The sequence below is a fragment of the Panthera uncia genome, assembly GCF_023721935.1.
Source record: "Panthera uncia isolate 11264 chromosome C1 unlocalized genomic scaffold, Puncia_PCG_1.0 HiC_scaffold_4, whole genome shotgun sequence".
In the NCBI taxonomy this organism is placed as follows: Eukaryota; Metazoa; Chordata; class Mammalia; order Carnivora; family Felidae; genus Panthera; species Panthera uncia.
The window spans coordinates 98722039-98738890 of NW_026057585.1; the positions used below are offsets into that span (position 1 = coordinate 98722039).

The window sequence follows — 16852 nt, forward strand, 5'->3', positions numbered from 1 at the left end:
GGGGCAAGTAAACTTTAAGATTCTTAGAAGCAGGTGTTTCACATTGGCCACAGGAGTGAGCAGAAGCTCAAGAAATATTTGGAAAGACCTTTAAACCAAAGTAAATTTCTCCTGATAACCTCCTTTTCCAAGTCACTGAGCTTCAGGATCTCTGACCAATAATGATAGATGAAGACAACTAACTTGCTTTGTTTTCCAGATAATTTCCTATAGTTTACTCAGTATGTTGAGGTTCAAGGTATTGTTCAGAGAGAGACGGACCCAGCTTTCAGATGAGATGCAGGGAAACCAGTGCATGAGAACCCGCGGACGCCAGCAAAACTTTCCTTTTTCACGTAATGTGTTGTTTGTGTTCAGGTACTTTTCTTACAGAAGTCCGTAACACTAGCTACAATCATTTTGTTTGAATTATAATGCTGAGCAGTGCCATGAATTTCATAGGAGATGGAATTAAGAATTAAAAGCCTCCTGGTTGGAGGGTTTAGGGTTAGGGTGCCTGGGTGGCTCAGTCGGTTGAGTGTCCAGTGTTTGATTTTGGCTCAGGTTATGATCCCAGGGTCGTGGGATTGAGCCCCATGTTGGGCTCTGTGCTGAGTGTGGAGCCTGCTTGAGGTTCTGTCTGTCTCTCTCTCCCCCTCCGCCTCCCCGAAAAGACTCCCGTTTGCTGTTTTTCCAGGAAAGGGAGATTGAAGAAATGATGTTATGTCGTTAATCTGGTGCCGTTGTTCTACTGAGGAGTGCCGTCAGTTTGCTGAACTTTGCATGAAGTACTGGAATTTTTCCTTGTGTAGGAGTTTGTTTTGAATTTCCAAAGATAATCAAGATTAGAACTTACACAGTTACACTTGTAGTCACAGCTACAATTTATTGGTTGATGAGTGACTGAGAAGATATTTATGTGATGTAAAAGTGATCAGCGTTAGGTTTCAGAGAAGCCGGGGCTCTGCTGCGGAGATAGAGTCCCAGTCGAGTCACGTGTCGGTTATACTGCTGTCTGTGTCTGTGATTTTACAGACTTAGGTATTGCACAGTAAGAATTTCTGAGCCACTGAAGAATATCTCATTATAGAGTTACCATGGATAACTTGTGGGCCTGTTCAGTTCTAAATCATGAGAAAGGAATAGAATGTGTTAACTTCTTTAGGTACAGATTATAGTATTGTAACTTGAAAATAGGGAAAGATCTGGGGCTCGGTTGGTTAAGTGTCTTGACTCTTGGTTTTGGCTCAAGTCATGATCTTGATCTCACGGTTTGTGAGTTTGAGCCCCACGTCGGGCTCTGCACTGACAGCGTGGAGCCCGCTTGGGGTTCTCTCTCTCTCTCTCTCTCTCTCTCTCTCTCTCTCTCTCTGCTCCTCCCCTGCTTGCGTGCATGCACACACACTCTCTCTCAAAATAAATAATTAAACATTAAAAGAAATAAGGAAATATCTTACTGTTCTTTTCTCATGATACATAACAATTCAATGCGGTGATGTGATTGTTTGGGTCATGGTCAAAAGGCCAACTGCCTCTTGCGGTGCCGAATGGCCGTCTTTCTCGATGGAACGTTACTCCTGTGTCAGTGGCGGTGCTTCCCGTGAGTATTTGTTGTCCGGTACACGTGGGAAACGCTGCACGTCCTATCCCTGTCCTAAGAGATTCATGGTGAATGACCCTGAGAAGTCCTGCAGTTGAGGAAACTTCTGTAACGTTTAAAAAACCCCCCACAAAACCTGCTGTTTTTCCCATTTATGGGATTGTGGTACCCTCTTTCTGCTGATTATCTCCCTAAGAGAAACCAGTGTTAAGAAAAGTAGTTCGAGAGCCACTGCACTTTCATTCTGCACCTTCTGCGGGATAATAGAAATCCTTCCTACTTGATGTTTGGAAGAGTATGTGAAAGAAAGTTGTTCGCGGCTTATTTACAAAACAGTGAGTTCTTAAAGTGTTTTGGAATTGAGCTGAGAATATTTATGGAGGCAGGCATTGTTCAGTGAATCTGAGGACCGTTGTGAAATATGAAAAAGGTATGCTTTCTCGGGAAGCTGAATATGTTATGAAGAATCTATGAAAACCCAAAGGATTTGAAAGTTTTCTGTGACACTCAGAGCATAACCACTTTGCGTGAGGTGCCCCTCGTACTTGGGAGGGTGACGGTGTCGTGCCTGGCACTGGCACATTGCCGGGTCCGGTGGATGTTTGGCTCTTTGGTGAGGAGACTAACCTTGACCTTCGGTGTTCTCCCCCCCCCCCCCCCCCGCCCCTTCCTTTTTAGGAGAGGCTTTTGAAGTTGAAGGGCTTGGTTGCTGTCTCCAGATAGCTTCTTTCTAACTGGAGGGTTGTTAAACACTGCCTATTTTTATGTTTACACAAGCGTGGCGCTGTGTTTAGATTCCCAGATGGGACTTGATTTTTCTCCTTTCTTTTGTCTTCTTGTCTTTTTCTTTCTTGGCGCAGAGCACTATAGTACCATCTTTTGTTAGTGACGAAAAACCATTCTCACCCCGTCACAGAGATTCTGTATGCTTAGTTACATCTGAAATGTTTAGGTAGGAACTCCATAGGACGTCATAAGGGATTTCTTCAGTGTATTATTCTGTTCTGAAGATTAGATCTTTTATGCTTGTTGGTTTCTTTAGGACATAAAACACATTAAGTTTTGTGTTTTTGCTTTCTGTTTTTGTGAATTGGTTTTAATACTCAGATTAAGTGTAAAATATAGATAGTTCCCACTATAAGAACAAGCCCCACAGTGAGGATTAAAAAAAAACAACCAAAAAACAAACCTAGCCTCTAACTGTACTTCCTTGTCCTAGGGGGACAGGTCTATCTATATTCAGATTATCTGGTCTGAGAAGAATGAGATTTTTTTGAGAAAATGGGTATGATTTAGAATTTGTCACTAGCTAAAATTTAATTTTATGCATGGTCACAACGAGCTCTTTTATGCCCCTGCTGTTCATCTCTGGAGTTATTTTTATTTTGTCCTTAGGAGCTCAGCAGGATAGACCTGAATGTACTCATTGCCCATGTTACTTCCTGCCTCCGGCCCTTTGCACTTGCTTTTGCCTCAGGCTAGTGAGTCCCCCCCATACCTGCATACAGACAGATTTCCTTCTTTCCTATTCTTTTTTCAGTGTTCCCATTTCAGTGTCACTGCCTTTCCTCTCCCAGGTTACACAGATTTTCTTAATAAACACTGCTGTCACAGCATTAAGTATCTTTTCTTCTAGAGCTTACAACTGATAATTTTCTGTTTATTTCTGTTATTTTGGGATTAATATCTGTCTCCCTCCTCCATAGAGGAAAAAGATCTGGTTTTTTTTTTTTTTTTGCCTATCATTGAATTCTTGGCACCTATGACAGTGGTTTACACATAGCACACCACTACGTGTACCAAATATTTGTTGAATAAATAAAATTCTGAAAACCTTTCAAAAATTTATTAACTGATTAATGATGTCAGGATTAAAATAATGCTCATGGAAGTCTATCTTGAATCATTTATTTGCCAATGAATGATTTAACAGACTTGTTGTAAAATAAAAACCAAAACCAAAAAGCTCGTGGGGCTCTATTATATATTGTCCCCATGTCTAATCTAACTTCTTTGTTGTCTATCAACCATTACTCTATTTTTGAGATGGCTGTCACGGTAACAAATTGATTTATTACACAGCTGTGTGCAGCCAGATTTCCCTTACGGGCTTCTTTAGCATAGGATATTGATTTTTAAAGTTTGCTGTGGGTGGCATATTAATTTCTTTCCACTATTTTCTAATTCCCCTCCCCCAGCTTTATTGAGATAATTGATATATAATATTGTTCAGGATGTACAATATAGTGATTTTGTATATGTATACATTGCAGAACGATTACCACAGTAAGATTAGTTAACTTGTCCATTACCACATATAGGTACTAGTGTGTGTGTGTGTGTGTGTGTGTGTGTGTGTGTGTGTGGTGAGAACTTCTAAAATTTGCTCTTTTAACAACTTTCAAACTTGCAGTGCAGTATCGTTAACTGTAGTCACCATGCCGTACATAATATCCCCAAAACTTTTTCATCTTGTAGATGGAAGTTTGTATCCTTTGACCACCTTCACCCATCCCCTATAACCTCTGCCCCACTCCCTCCCTGTGGCAAGTACTAATCTCTTCTCCTGGTCTCTGTTTCTATGAGTTTGGTGGTGTTAGATTCCATGTCTAGGTGAGACCACACAGTATTTGTGTTTTTCTGTCTGTTTCACTTAGCATAATGCCCTCAAGTTTTATCCATGGTGTCAGGATTCCACCCCCAACCCTCCTGGTCCCTTTATGACGGCTGAATAATATTGTTTACGTATACGCCACATTTTCTTTTTTCATTCGTCCATTGGTGGACACTTAGGTTATTTCCATTTCTTGGCTATTGTAAATAATGCTGCAGTGAACATAAGGGTATGGATATCTCTTCTAGATGGTCATTTCATTTCCTTTGGCTAAATACCCAGAGGTACAATTGCTGGATCATACGGTGGTTCTGTTTTAGTTTTTTGAGGAATTTCCAAACCATTTTCCATAGTGAGTGGCTGTACCCATTTACATTCTCACCGAGTGTATTCGCTATTTTCAGTTAGATACTATGATTTTTTTTTTTTTTAATTCCTGATCAGGTAAAATAGTCAAAAAATTAAATTCAGATTATTGAGAGAGACTTTTTAATTTTAGCATATCAGTTTGCTTGCTATTTTGATAAGGAAACACGTTCTTTAAAAAGTGCCTACTAGTTTGATTTTCTGTTTCTTGCATTTGGGGGGAAAGATTCAGGATTTTCAAGTTTGTTATATTTGTGTTCCTTCTACACTTATGAAAGTGTCGTATTTTTCATGAAGATAAATTTTCATAAAATTTTATATATGTTTTATATATAAAAGACAAAGAACTTTAAGTTTGTGGTTTATGAAATCTTAGGTGAAATAAAACATTTCCCCTTTTTATTTGCAAATTTTCCTCATTATTAGGAATTGGGGACTTGAACTGAAAAAAGACCTAGAAACTAGAATTGATTATACGTTGAACATGGAGGTGTTAATTTCTTTTGATACAAACGGAATTTAAGCTGGAAAAAAAATCCAAACCAAACAAAATAAAACCTGGGAATCTGGTTTGAATCAGAATGGAATGTGCATATTTTAAAAAACATATTGAAGTTAAAAGTAGACTATTAAGCATAATGTTGAGTAGACACAAAAAAAGTATAACACCGTATGATTCCTTTTATATAAAGTTAACAAATAGGCAAGGCTAATCTCTGGTGTTCCGAAGTCGGGTTCTGGCTACACTGATGGGTGTAACTGGTGTCTGAACGGAGCACGAATAGCACCCTCGGGGGTCTCGTCATGTTCTCTTTCGTGGTGACGCTGCTGCTTACGTGGGTTTGTTCACACTGTGAGAATTTATCATGCTTCGCACTTTTCTGCGTATGTGTTGTACTTCAATGAAAAATTTAAAAAGAAAAAGTTAAAACATGAAACCATTTTCCTAGTGGATAATTTCCCTTTGATTCAAGTTCCTAAAGAGGGAAAAGAGTCCCCAGCGTTTTACCAAATGGCATGTCTTACTTAACATGTAGCTGCTGATTATTCCCCGAGGGGTTGGTCTCTGACCTGCTAAGAGACTGGCTTTGGTTTCCAAGTCTTGATTCTCTGAATAATTGAAAGCTTATCTATGGTAACCGCTAAGACAAACCTTAGAAATAAAAAGCACAAATAAAGTTCTGCCATTTGGTGTTCCAGGACATAAATTTTTGGAGAAAATAAAACTGCATTCAATGCATAACTTTTTATCCATGTCTCTTGTGCTTGTAGAAGAATTTTAGGTAGTCGTGACATACAAATGAAGGTGTCTTGGGGCGTTCTTATTTTGGGTTGCAGCACAACCCACTTTCTGATGAGAGCAAGAATATTTTTTGTGTAACAAGAAACGTAAATTCTGGATAAAGGAACCTTTAAGGCCCAGCTTGAATCAAGAAAGCGGTTTGACATGTGTTACAAGTTTGTTTGCACTTAATAAGCCTAATATTAACCTGCGTAATGCCTTTTGGTGGATCCCTGTTGTCAGTAGGATCGAGTCCACAGTGTTCATTGGCATACCAGACTCTCTTGTGATTGCATACCTACATAATCGTCTTTAGACCTCTTATTTGGGAGGAGGAAGCCCAGTGAGGCAGTGTACCCATTTGCTAGGGCTGCTGAGTGCCTTCAACAACAGAAATAACTTGTCTCATAGTTTTGGAGGCTAGCACTTCAAGATCAAGGACAGGGTCCTTCATGCTCCTTGTGAAGGCAAGAGGAAAGTGTCTCTTTCTTCAGGCTCTTCTGAGCTTCTGGTAGTTCCTTGACTTGTGCACAACTGTAGTCTTCATATGGCGTTCTCCATGTAGGCCTGTCTCTGCATCTGCCCAAATTTCTCCTTGGCTTAAAAGGACACCAATCATTGGGGTGCCTGGGTGGCTCAGTCGGTTAAGCGGCCGACTCTGGCTCAGGTCATGATCTCACAGTCCATGAGTTCGAGCCCCATGTCAGGGTCTGTGCTGACAGCTCGGAGCCTGGAGCCTGCTTCAGATTCTGTGTCTCCCTCTCTCTCTGCCTCTCTCCCACTTGCACTCTGTCTCTCTCTCTGTCTCTCTGTTTCTCTCTCTCTCTCTCTCTCTCTCTCTCTCTCTTTCTCTCTCTCTCTCTCTCTGACCCTCCCCTGTTCATGCTCTGTTTCAAAAATAAATAAACATTAAAAAAAGAAATTAAAAAAAATTAAAACAAAAAAGGACACCAATCACGGTGGATTAGGGCCCTCACCCTGCTACATAGGGTGTTAGGGGCCACCTCGTTGTAGCTCGTTACATCTGCATTGATGCTTTTTTCTTCATGTAAGGTCACATTCTGAGTATTGGTGGTTAGGACTTCACATCTGAATTTTGGGGGAATACAATTCAGTCCATAACAGGTGGGTAGAGCTTTGTTGCTAGGTAGACAGACTCGGGCCTGAGTGAGCACATCAGCTGTATTTAGTTCCGTGTCCTTGGAACAGTTGTGAAAAAAGGACTTTTTTTAAGTTTCTTTATTTTAAGAGAGAGACGTGGGAGGGGCAGAGAGAGGGAGGGAGAGAATCCCAAGCAGGCTCTGCATCGTCAGCGCGGAGTCCGATGCGGGGCTCCAACCCACGAACCGTGAGATTGTGACCTGAGCTGAAACCAAGAGTTGGATGCTTAACTGACTGAGCCACCCTGGCTTTTATTTTGTTTTGTTTTGTTTTGTCTTTTTTTTTAGAGAGAGAGAGAGAGAGACATAGCACGTGTGTGTGGACAGGGGAGGGAACAGAAGGGGAGAGAGAGAATTTTAAGCTCAGCATGGACCCCCGATGGGCTCAATTCCACCACAACCCTGGGATCTTGACCTGAGCCGAAATGAAGAGCCGGATGCTTAACTGACTGAACCACCCATGCCCCCCAAACATGTACTTCTTGTTTTTAATTACATTACAAATGTGCTTTTAGTTGTAGATTGCATTAATTTTTATTTTTCCCACTTTTATTGAAATTTTATTTCATCTTTTTCTGAGCCTCAAGAAGTGATTGCCTTTTAGTGCCTATTAGGAAGGTAGCCAAATTCTGCATATGTAAAAGAAAAATTTTAGCACATTAAAAGTTATTACTTTATCTCTCTGGGGGTAGAAGAAATGAGAAATTGCTGTTCTAAAATTACCGTAACAAAAAAATGGAAAGTGATGGAAATTTTATGACTAATTGTATCTTTTTTGATTTCCTAAGGAAAGAAGGGGTCATTAAGTATAGTGGACCATGTACTCTAGAGACACCTGCTGCTCCCAGTGTTGGCCACAGATTGACATCCATGAGAGTTGGTTAGAAATGCAGAATCTCAGGTTCTACACCGGATCTGCTGAATCGGAGTTCTTGTTATCATGAGATTCCTAGGTGATTTAAATACATATTAAAGGTGGAGAGTCATCGATCTAGACCAGTGCTTCCCAGGCTTTTTCAAGTTAAGGTACAAATGGAAAATGAGCACGTTGCCTTACGGGCTGAGAGACCAGCCTCCCAGCACACCTGTCAGTTATTTATGACAGACTAGAATTTAGGCTGATCTAAAAACAAGAAAAAAAAAGGAGGCCGGGGGGAAGGAAGATAGGCCTCCATGGCTTGAGATTTTGATGTGACAGAAAGCACATACGGTTCAGGAGGAACAGAGCAGTCGACTAATCAGTTGGGAATGATTTGGACCTTATAAAGTGCTTGGTTGCAGAAGGAACTGTGAACTTGGGTGGAAGCAGACACCTGGTGGGGGGAGTGTGGAAGCTGTAGCCATGGATGGTAACTAACCACCACGTTTAAAGCACCTCCTGTTGGGGAGCCTGGGTGGCTCAGTCTCCCGCTTCCTGAGTTCGATCCCCACGTCAGGCTCTGTGCTGATAGCGGATTCTGTGTTGCTCTTGCTTTCTGCCCCTCCCCTGTTCGCACATGCATGCGCGCGCGCTCTCTCTCTCTCTCTCTCTCTCTCTCTCAAAAATAAATAAACGATTTTTTTTTAAAAAGCATCTACTGTTTCCAGTACTGGGCTTATTTTACGTGTGCTGTTGCTAGTCCTTACAAAGTCCCTGTAGGGGCACCTGGGTGGCTCAGTCAGTTGGGCGTCCGACTTTGGCTCAGGTCACGATCTTGTGGTTCAAGCCCCGCGTCAGGCTCTGTGCTGACAGCTCGGAGCCTGGAGCCTGCTTCAGATTCTGTCTCCCTCTCTCTCTGCCCCTCCCCCCACTCACACTCTGTCTCTCTCTCAAAAATCAAATAAAAACATTAAAAAAATTTTTAAAAAGTACCTGTAAAACCTAGTCGTTTCCCTGTTACACAGATGAGGAAACTAAGGCACAGGGGCCAGTGTCACAGAGCTAGTTTGTAAGATGGAATGGGCCTGTGACAGAATTGTTAAGGCCAAGAATGGATGGACATTTATATAAAATATTGAAGATGATACCAAAAACACACCTTTTGAAAGGAGATTAGGCCCATTTCTTTTTTTAAATTTTTATTTAATTTTATTTTTTAAATTTACATCCAAATTAGCATATAGTGCAACAGTGATTTCAGGAGTTGATTCCTTAATGCCCCTTACCCATTTAGCCCATCCCCCCTCCCACACCCCGTCCAGTAACCCTCTGTTTGTTCTCCATATTTAAGAGTCTCTTCTGTTTTGTCCCCCTCCATATTTTTATATTATTTTTGCTTCCCTTCCCTTATGTTCATCTGTTCTGTCTTAAAGTCCTTATATGAGTGAAGTCATACGATATTTGTTTTTCTCTAATTTTGCTCAGCATAATACCCTCCAGTTCCATCCACGTAGTTGCAGATGGCAAGATTTCATTCTTTTTGATTGCCGACTAATACTCCATTACACACACACACACGCACACACACACACACACACACACACACACCACATCTTCTTTCTCCATTCATCCATCGATGGACATTTGGGCTCTTTGCATACTTTGGCTATTGTCGATAGTGCTGCTATAAACATGGGGGTGCATGTGCCCCTTCGAAAGAGCACACAAGTGTCTCTTGGATAAATACCTAGTAGTGCAATTGCTGGGTCATAGGGTAGTTCTATTTTTAATTTTTTGAGGAACCTCCATACTATTTTCCAGAGAGGCTGTACCAGTTTGCATTCCCACCAGCAGTGCAAAAGAGATAGATGAGGCCCATTTCTTGGAAAATGCAAATGGTATGATTAGTTTGCTATTTTTCTTCATTTTTTTGTTTGTTTTCTTGTTTGTTTCCCTGCTTCTCCGATTAGCTAGCATCTTGCCTGCTTTTGGAAATTATTCCTCAGTTCACACACACACAGAATGATTGTTGAGAAGGTAAATGCATAACAATTATGGGAAATATGCTGAGCCAGGAGAGGTACATTGTTCCAGAATATTTAGGCTAATGCTGATTACTAGGTTTGAATTCTTAACTCAGCAACTGAAAGAGAAATACGTAGTTTTTGTGATTTAATAAAAGTGATCATACTGTATTGTTAAAGTTTTCTGAATGCAAAGCTGGAGAGAACATTGGTTACATCACAGACAAAAATAATTTATTGATAGGGTATCTTACAGATAGGATGGAAACCTGTTTGGAATGAGGGCAGTTCTTATTTTTGGTCCCCAGGAACTAATGACCAATCTTTGTGGGTGCCCCCACAGCATTTTCCTGTCCTTGCTGTCACTCAGCCTGAGGCATGTTCACAGAAGAGTAAATTCAGTTGGTCAAGCTTGAATTGCATGTCTGTGTCTTAGATAAAAAAGGACAGAAACCTTGATTTATTGGGGCGCCTGGGTGGCTCAGTCGGTTGAGGGTCCGACGTCCGCTCAGGTCATGGTCTCGCAGTTCGTGAGTTCGAGCCCCGCGTCGGGCTCTGTGCCAACAAACAGCCCCGAGCCTGGAGCCTGCTTCAGATTCTGTATCTCTCCCTCTCTCCCCCTCCCATGCTCATGCTCTGCCTCTCTCTGTCTCTCAAAAATAAATAAATGTTAAAAAAAATTAAAAAAAAAAAAAAAAGAAACCTTGATTTATTGCTCCCCCTTAAAACTGCACGTGGTTGGACTAAGGTAATTCCCCACGATGAAATTAGGATGCTTTTCTGTAGGGGGAATAGGTGAGAGCCGGCTGGAAAATGACACACGTTCACTAGGTGCCACTTCATCGGGAGACTCTCACTGTAACACTGAATTTGGTGAGAACTTGTAACAACATACGGATATTTATATTATCTTTATATTATTTATAGTATAGTTCATTTTGCTGTGTATGTGGTCAGTAAATAGAGGAGTGAGGTCAGTGGAATGTACAGTTTGTGTTGGTCCCTATGCAGCTGTTCCTAAGCAAGAGGAATGTGAATAGAGGGGCAGAGTTTATACTGTATAGTTAATCCTGTGTTATAGTGTAGTCTTACATTTTAGCAGAAAAGGAAAAAGTAGGTGAGAATTTAAACCTTTAATTTGGCTGTTGCACTGGCATGAACCCTTTCATCTCTATTTAAAAATGAAATGAGATAATGAGCACCTGCGCCCTAGGCATCGCTCTCCCCCATCTGAGAAAGCCGGCCCTCCCCACCTCACACACTTGACTCTGGCAGGCCACCTTGCCTGCTGTGCTCACCTTCACAGAAACTCCAGGTTAATCTGTATTGTTTTGGTGCCTTCAGGCCAGCATCTGTTGTTTTAGGTATTCGAAATATTCCCTGAAGCAACCTTCAGCCCCTCTGGGGTGCCTACGTGGGCTGTGGTATTTCTTGAGGTATAATTTTTGATTTAGGGAGATGTAATAATCTGATTTCTGAGCTGTGTAGGTTTTGAGGGGTCTGCCCCTTTCCCGGTGTTTTATATAAGCCCTTTTATTTTTAGGAGCATTTTCTGCGGAACTCTAGGTCTTCCCAGCATCATAATACACAGTGTTACAGTAGAAGTTATTACATACATGAGAAACAATGAATCAGAATGTGTTCTAAAACTGTGTACTCAAAAAGAAACAAGAATGTTTCGTATGTAGCCTTAAAAATCACCCTTGATAATGGCAAGAGTGTGTTAATTGGTAATTTTTTTTTTTTAATGTTTATTTTTGAGAGAGAGACAGCACGATCAGGGGAGGGGCAGAGAGAGAGGGAGACACAGAATCCGAAGCAGCTCCAGGCTCTGAGCTGTCAGCACAGAGCCTGACGAGGGGATCGAACTCACGAACCACGAGATCATGACCTGAGCCAAAGTCAGATGCTCAACCGACTGAGGCACCCAGGTGCCCCAATTGGTAATTCTTTGAAGTCATCTTTATGAGCAGTTAATCATCAAATTCAGGAATGTAGGTTTCTGGCAGTCTTCTCTCAGTGACCTGCATCCCACATTCTAGGTGCTTCATCATCCATTCCCCAAATATTTACTAGCACAGGCAGGGGTGGTGACTACAGGCTTGAGTGTTCACCCTGTGTTCCTTGGGTGGCCTTTCTTGAATAGCATGTCTTGAATGTGCCCTCTTTCCAGGTTGGGCAGTAAATACATACAGAGCAGTTGATCTTGGGACCTTCTTGGGAAGGGTCTTTAAGGCTGATATTTATGTGCAGAAAAGATGATGTGTATATATATACACACAAACAAAGACATATATAAAAGGTATACTTTGGTTTGAAAAATTGGTATTCAGTTTGTTATAAATTAAAGGATACTGCTTCACTTTTTTTTTTTTTTCCCTGCTCTACTTTAAAAAAGTCCAGTTTACTTATCTTAACCCTTGTAAATTAAACAAGTTTTAACAATCACTTTTAAGGGCTTTTGAATTATGATTGGTCTTATTTATAAAGTAGTTAGTATCTTTAGTATTTAGACTTGGAAATAATTAAATATTTGATTTCTATTGTTAAGGGAGCTATTAACACAGATCTTCTCAAATACTTAACTTCTTATAAATGAAGTAAATTAGACCTATTAATGAAGTGAACCTAAAAAGGTACCTTAGCTATTTCAGTGCTGGGCACAAACTTACTTAGGTTTCAATCCCGACTGCATGTTTGAATCCATTTCACATAGAGAGACATTCCAGCACAATCTACCACTGAGGGTGGGCAGAGGTGGCGAGGGACAACTTCTGTGCTTTTATTTCTTCATAGGCGAAATGGGGATCAGAGTACCCACCTCAAGCCTGTGATGGGGATCAAGTGAGTATACATAGATATGGAGGGCTTCTTTAGAAAAGACCAGGCCTAAAATAAAGTCCTAGGTTTTACTTTTTAAAATTGGAATTATGGGTCTGTTGTTGTAAGCCAAATTCCTTTAACTATAAAAAGAATAAAAATATCGAATATTTCCTGATCTTCTTTATTAACCCAGAAAATGTTAATATAGTATTTTTTTGTTTTTTTCTGAGAGAGAGGGCACAAGTGAGTGAGGGGCAGAGAGAGAGACAGAGAGAGAGAGAGAGAGAAGTAGGGCTCACCTGAAGCAGGTTCCCGTTTGTTTGTTTGTTTTAAATACCCATAGCGGGGCTCGTGTTCACCTGAAGCAGGGCTCATGCTCACCCAAAGTGGGGCTTGAGCTCATCCAAGGCGGGATTTGAACTCAACAAACCGTGAGATCATGACCTGAGCCCAAGGCAGGTGTGTTTCACTGACTGAGCCACCCAGGTGCCCAATATACTGTTGATTTTCTTAAATCTTTCTCAATTCTAAATCTTTGCAGGGATAAAGGATATCAGTTTAAGGAGGTCATTACTACCCCAGTTAATTCGGGTGACTTAATTTTTTAACGACAGGTTTTTCAACTGTTCAACCTTTTCGGATACGTACACCTGCTAAAGGAAGATCTTTATAGTCACTTAGCCCTCCGTCTCCAAAACTCTGAAAGGAGGCGGCTTCTCACCTCGCCTCACCTATTCTTTGGCCACAGAAGTCTGCAACCCTGTTGTGGTTGACTGTCTGCCCCCCTCCTCACTTTAAAACATTCATTTCAGGTTTGCCTCTATGGACAGTTGAACATGATGGGGATCCCAGGGTGTATGTGCTTCCTCTCCAAAGATGAAGATCTTTGGCCCTAATAATAGGATTTTGTGTTCTTCACTTTCTCAGCCCTATGTAATCCTTATGAGTCTTTAAAATGTCTGGTGGCATGCTCACTCGTTCACACGGTCTTGTCTGACTAGTGACATCTTATGAAGTTGTTCAGTGACACAGGAGTAGGCTCAGACACAACTTCTCATTACCTAAAAGATATCTCAATAAAGAAACTGGAAACCCACGGAATTGCTGGCTAAAGTTATTTTGATAGTGGACATTGCTCTCAAACCTCTCTGTTGATGTTAATGTGGCTCCTGTTGGACACAGGCTCTGGCTTCAGGACCTCACTCTGGTGGGTCAGTCGTGGTGCACTCCTGGTTATGAGTAATTACGTGTCTGAATTGGACTTGTGTCTAGCTATGATTTGAGTTTGCCATAGTTGATAGAGAGCTTTTGTTTTGGTGGTATTGGTTATCCAGTTTATTTATTGCCTCTTGAGACCCTTTCTGGAGTACATCATGTTGAATATGGAAAGCTGGCTTTTGTGTGTGTGTGGCGGGGGGGGGGGGGGGGGGGGGGGCAGGAGGGTGTCACAGTAGACCCTGCATCTATCTCACCAATTCAAAACGTTATATGAAGTTTAAAAAAAAAAAAAAAAAGGCAAGATGCAGGGTTTATCAAAAACCCCTTCATACTCGATATTTCGATAAAAGGACTAAGAAGCCCAGTATTTTTTTTCTTAATTGATGGTACGCAGCTTGGCTTATTAATACCCGTTCACAGATACCAGAGAGCAAGCTTACCTGTTGTTCACTGTCACCCTGTCTGCCAAGTTGCGAACATGGTTTTCACACAAGAAGGTACAAGAACTACAATAAAGGAAGAATGAATGGTAAAGAAAACCAAACTAGATGAGAAAAATAGATCATCTAAATTAGATGGCAAATGGATTTTATCTCCTTTTCCAGGTGATTGAGGGTGAATGTAGTACATTTGGAAGGAGTGCTCTGATCAATTGACTATGTTTTTCTTTTCTTTTTTTTTTTTTTTTTAACGTTTATTTGTTTTTGAGACAGAGAGAGACAGAGCATGAACAGGGGAGGGTCAGAGAAAGAGGGAGACACAGAATCCGGAACAGGCTCCAGGCTCCGAGCTGTCAGCACAGAGCCCGACGCGGGGCTCGAACTCACGGACCACGAGATCATGACCTGAGCCGAAGTCGGCCGCTTAACCAACTGAGCCACCCAGGCGCCCCTGACTATGTTTTTCTTGAGTGCAGATATGGGAACATTTTCCATCCCTGATCTGGATTCACAGATGAGCTGAGTTTTTAGCCCAGATGATGAGGGACATGACAAGGAATTTGGAGATGTGATGTTAGAGGCACTCTACTATCCTTGTTAAGGCGTTAGTTAAAAGCTTTATTGTGTATGTTTCAGGCTAGTATACTTGATATTATCTCTAGAAAAATTCTTGAGCAATTTATAAACATAACACTGCAGATCAAATGTGTCATTTTCAAATCAAAGCCCTTTTATAGTGTAGTCTTCTATGGCATAAAATTTCCATTGTCATTTGAGCTGCTTTACTTACTTAGTTAGCATTTCTAGAGTAGTGGTCAGCAAACTTTTTCTGTAAAGGGCCAGATAGTTAATGTTTTCAGCTTTGCTGTAGGCCATGGAGTCTGTGTTGTAACAACTCGATTCTGCCCTTGTGTCATCAGAGCAGCAATAGATAGACAAGATACAAATGAATGGGCATTGCTGTGTTCCAATAAAACCTTATTTGTGGACACTGACGTTTAGAGTTGTGTTATTTTCACATGTCGAGAAATATTCCCTTCCTCAATTAAAATATGTAAAAACCATTCTTTGCTTGTGGGTCTTACAAAAACAGGCAGTGGGGCCTATATGACCTATAGGCCATAGTGACAGTCTCTGCTGTGTGGGTTTCCTGCCATGACCTCTAACTCTGCCTGTTCTAATAATCCTTAAACTTCTTTCACCACCTAGTATTTTGTGCTACCTTTAAAATTTTAATTTGCTTTATCTAGTTAAATTAAAAAAATACTTTTTATTTGCTTGTATTGTTGAAACTTGTTGACATTAAGTTGTAATTTTTCCTGCTTCTCATCAGACTCTATGAGGCATAGAAAGATGCTTTATGAATAAGGTAGTTGTTGGGATCCCCTCCACCCCACCCCCCACCAGCCCCCCGGTTAATTCAGCATAAATTCTTCTCAAGAAGTTTGCCAGTGGAGAAGATATCCCTGTGAAGTAGTTGCCATCCCAGGTCATGCCACTTTGAAGCCCTGTGTTTATTTCTGTGTTCTTTTTGAGTGTATATACATCTCCCCTACATAGAAACTGAATGAGGAAAGAAAGTAAATTAGTTCATATGTCACCATTATAAACTGGCCCAAATCATCAATATCTCCAGAGACGGTATCACCTCACAGTTGTGTGATGTGTTTTGGGAGTCTTATTTGTTGGTTGGTTGTAAAAGCAAGCCAGCAAGCAGCCTTCCAGAGACTTCTCTGTCCTGCACAGAACCTGGAGAAACTGGATTAACACCACAGCATGGGGAGAGACCACAGAGGGGCGGGGTTCTATTGTTTGAATCTCCAAGCTGGATACCGAAATCAGCCTGATGGACTGTGACGAACAGAGTCCCAAATCACAGGGGAACAAGATTTATATTTACTTAGAGTCTAATTGGACTGAGATTTCCTGCAGTTATGTTAAAATCCTCGGCCCTTTTGCTTAGTGAGCAAGCGTTTGAACTCCTAAGCTCTGGAGGTTTAGCTTTTGCTGGCTCAATTAATTGTTAAATGTTCCCTTTATTATAATTATACATCGATGCCTTGCTTTGTAGTAGCTGAGGAAATTGCTGAAAGAGTTGTTTAATCTGTTACACTCTATCAGTTTTGTAAAAAGCTCTTTTTAAAAGGAAACAATTTTGATCTGAAGTGGCATGGTGATATTTGAGTTGGAGACATCATTGAAATTGAAATGCTGGAATTTGGCTCCGCTCGTGACAGGGATTGGCTTGTAGTTGACGTTGACCCACGTGTTTGTCATCTTTCCAGATGCTGCCTTCCATTTATTCTGACGGCTTCACCAGCTGAGAAAACCAGACTTTCCAAGATTAAAAACATTGTCTGTGAATTTAAAGATGGAGCAGGGTTTTATGTTTGTTGACTTACTTTAAAATGGATGTGTACAAGAATGTCTTCCTTTTGTAAAGCATTTAAGTACTATAGAATAGATACTTGTGTACATGAGTTTTCC

The 16852-nt window shown here is 41.0% G+C and overlaps 1 protein-coding gene across 6 annotated transcripts in view; it reads left to right on the top strand.

Moving 5' to 3' along the window:
• The window catches only part of RERE (arginine-glutamic acid dipeptide repeats), a 426890-nt gene that overhangs the window by 162839 nt on the left and 247199 nt on the right, over positions 1–16852 (top strand). The window lies entirely within an intron of this gene.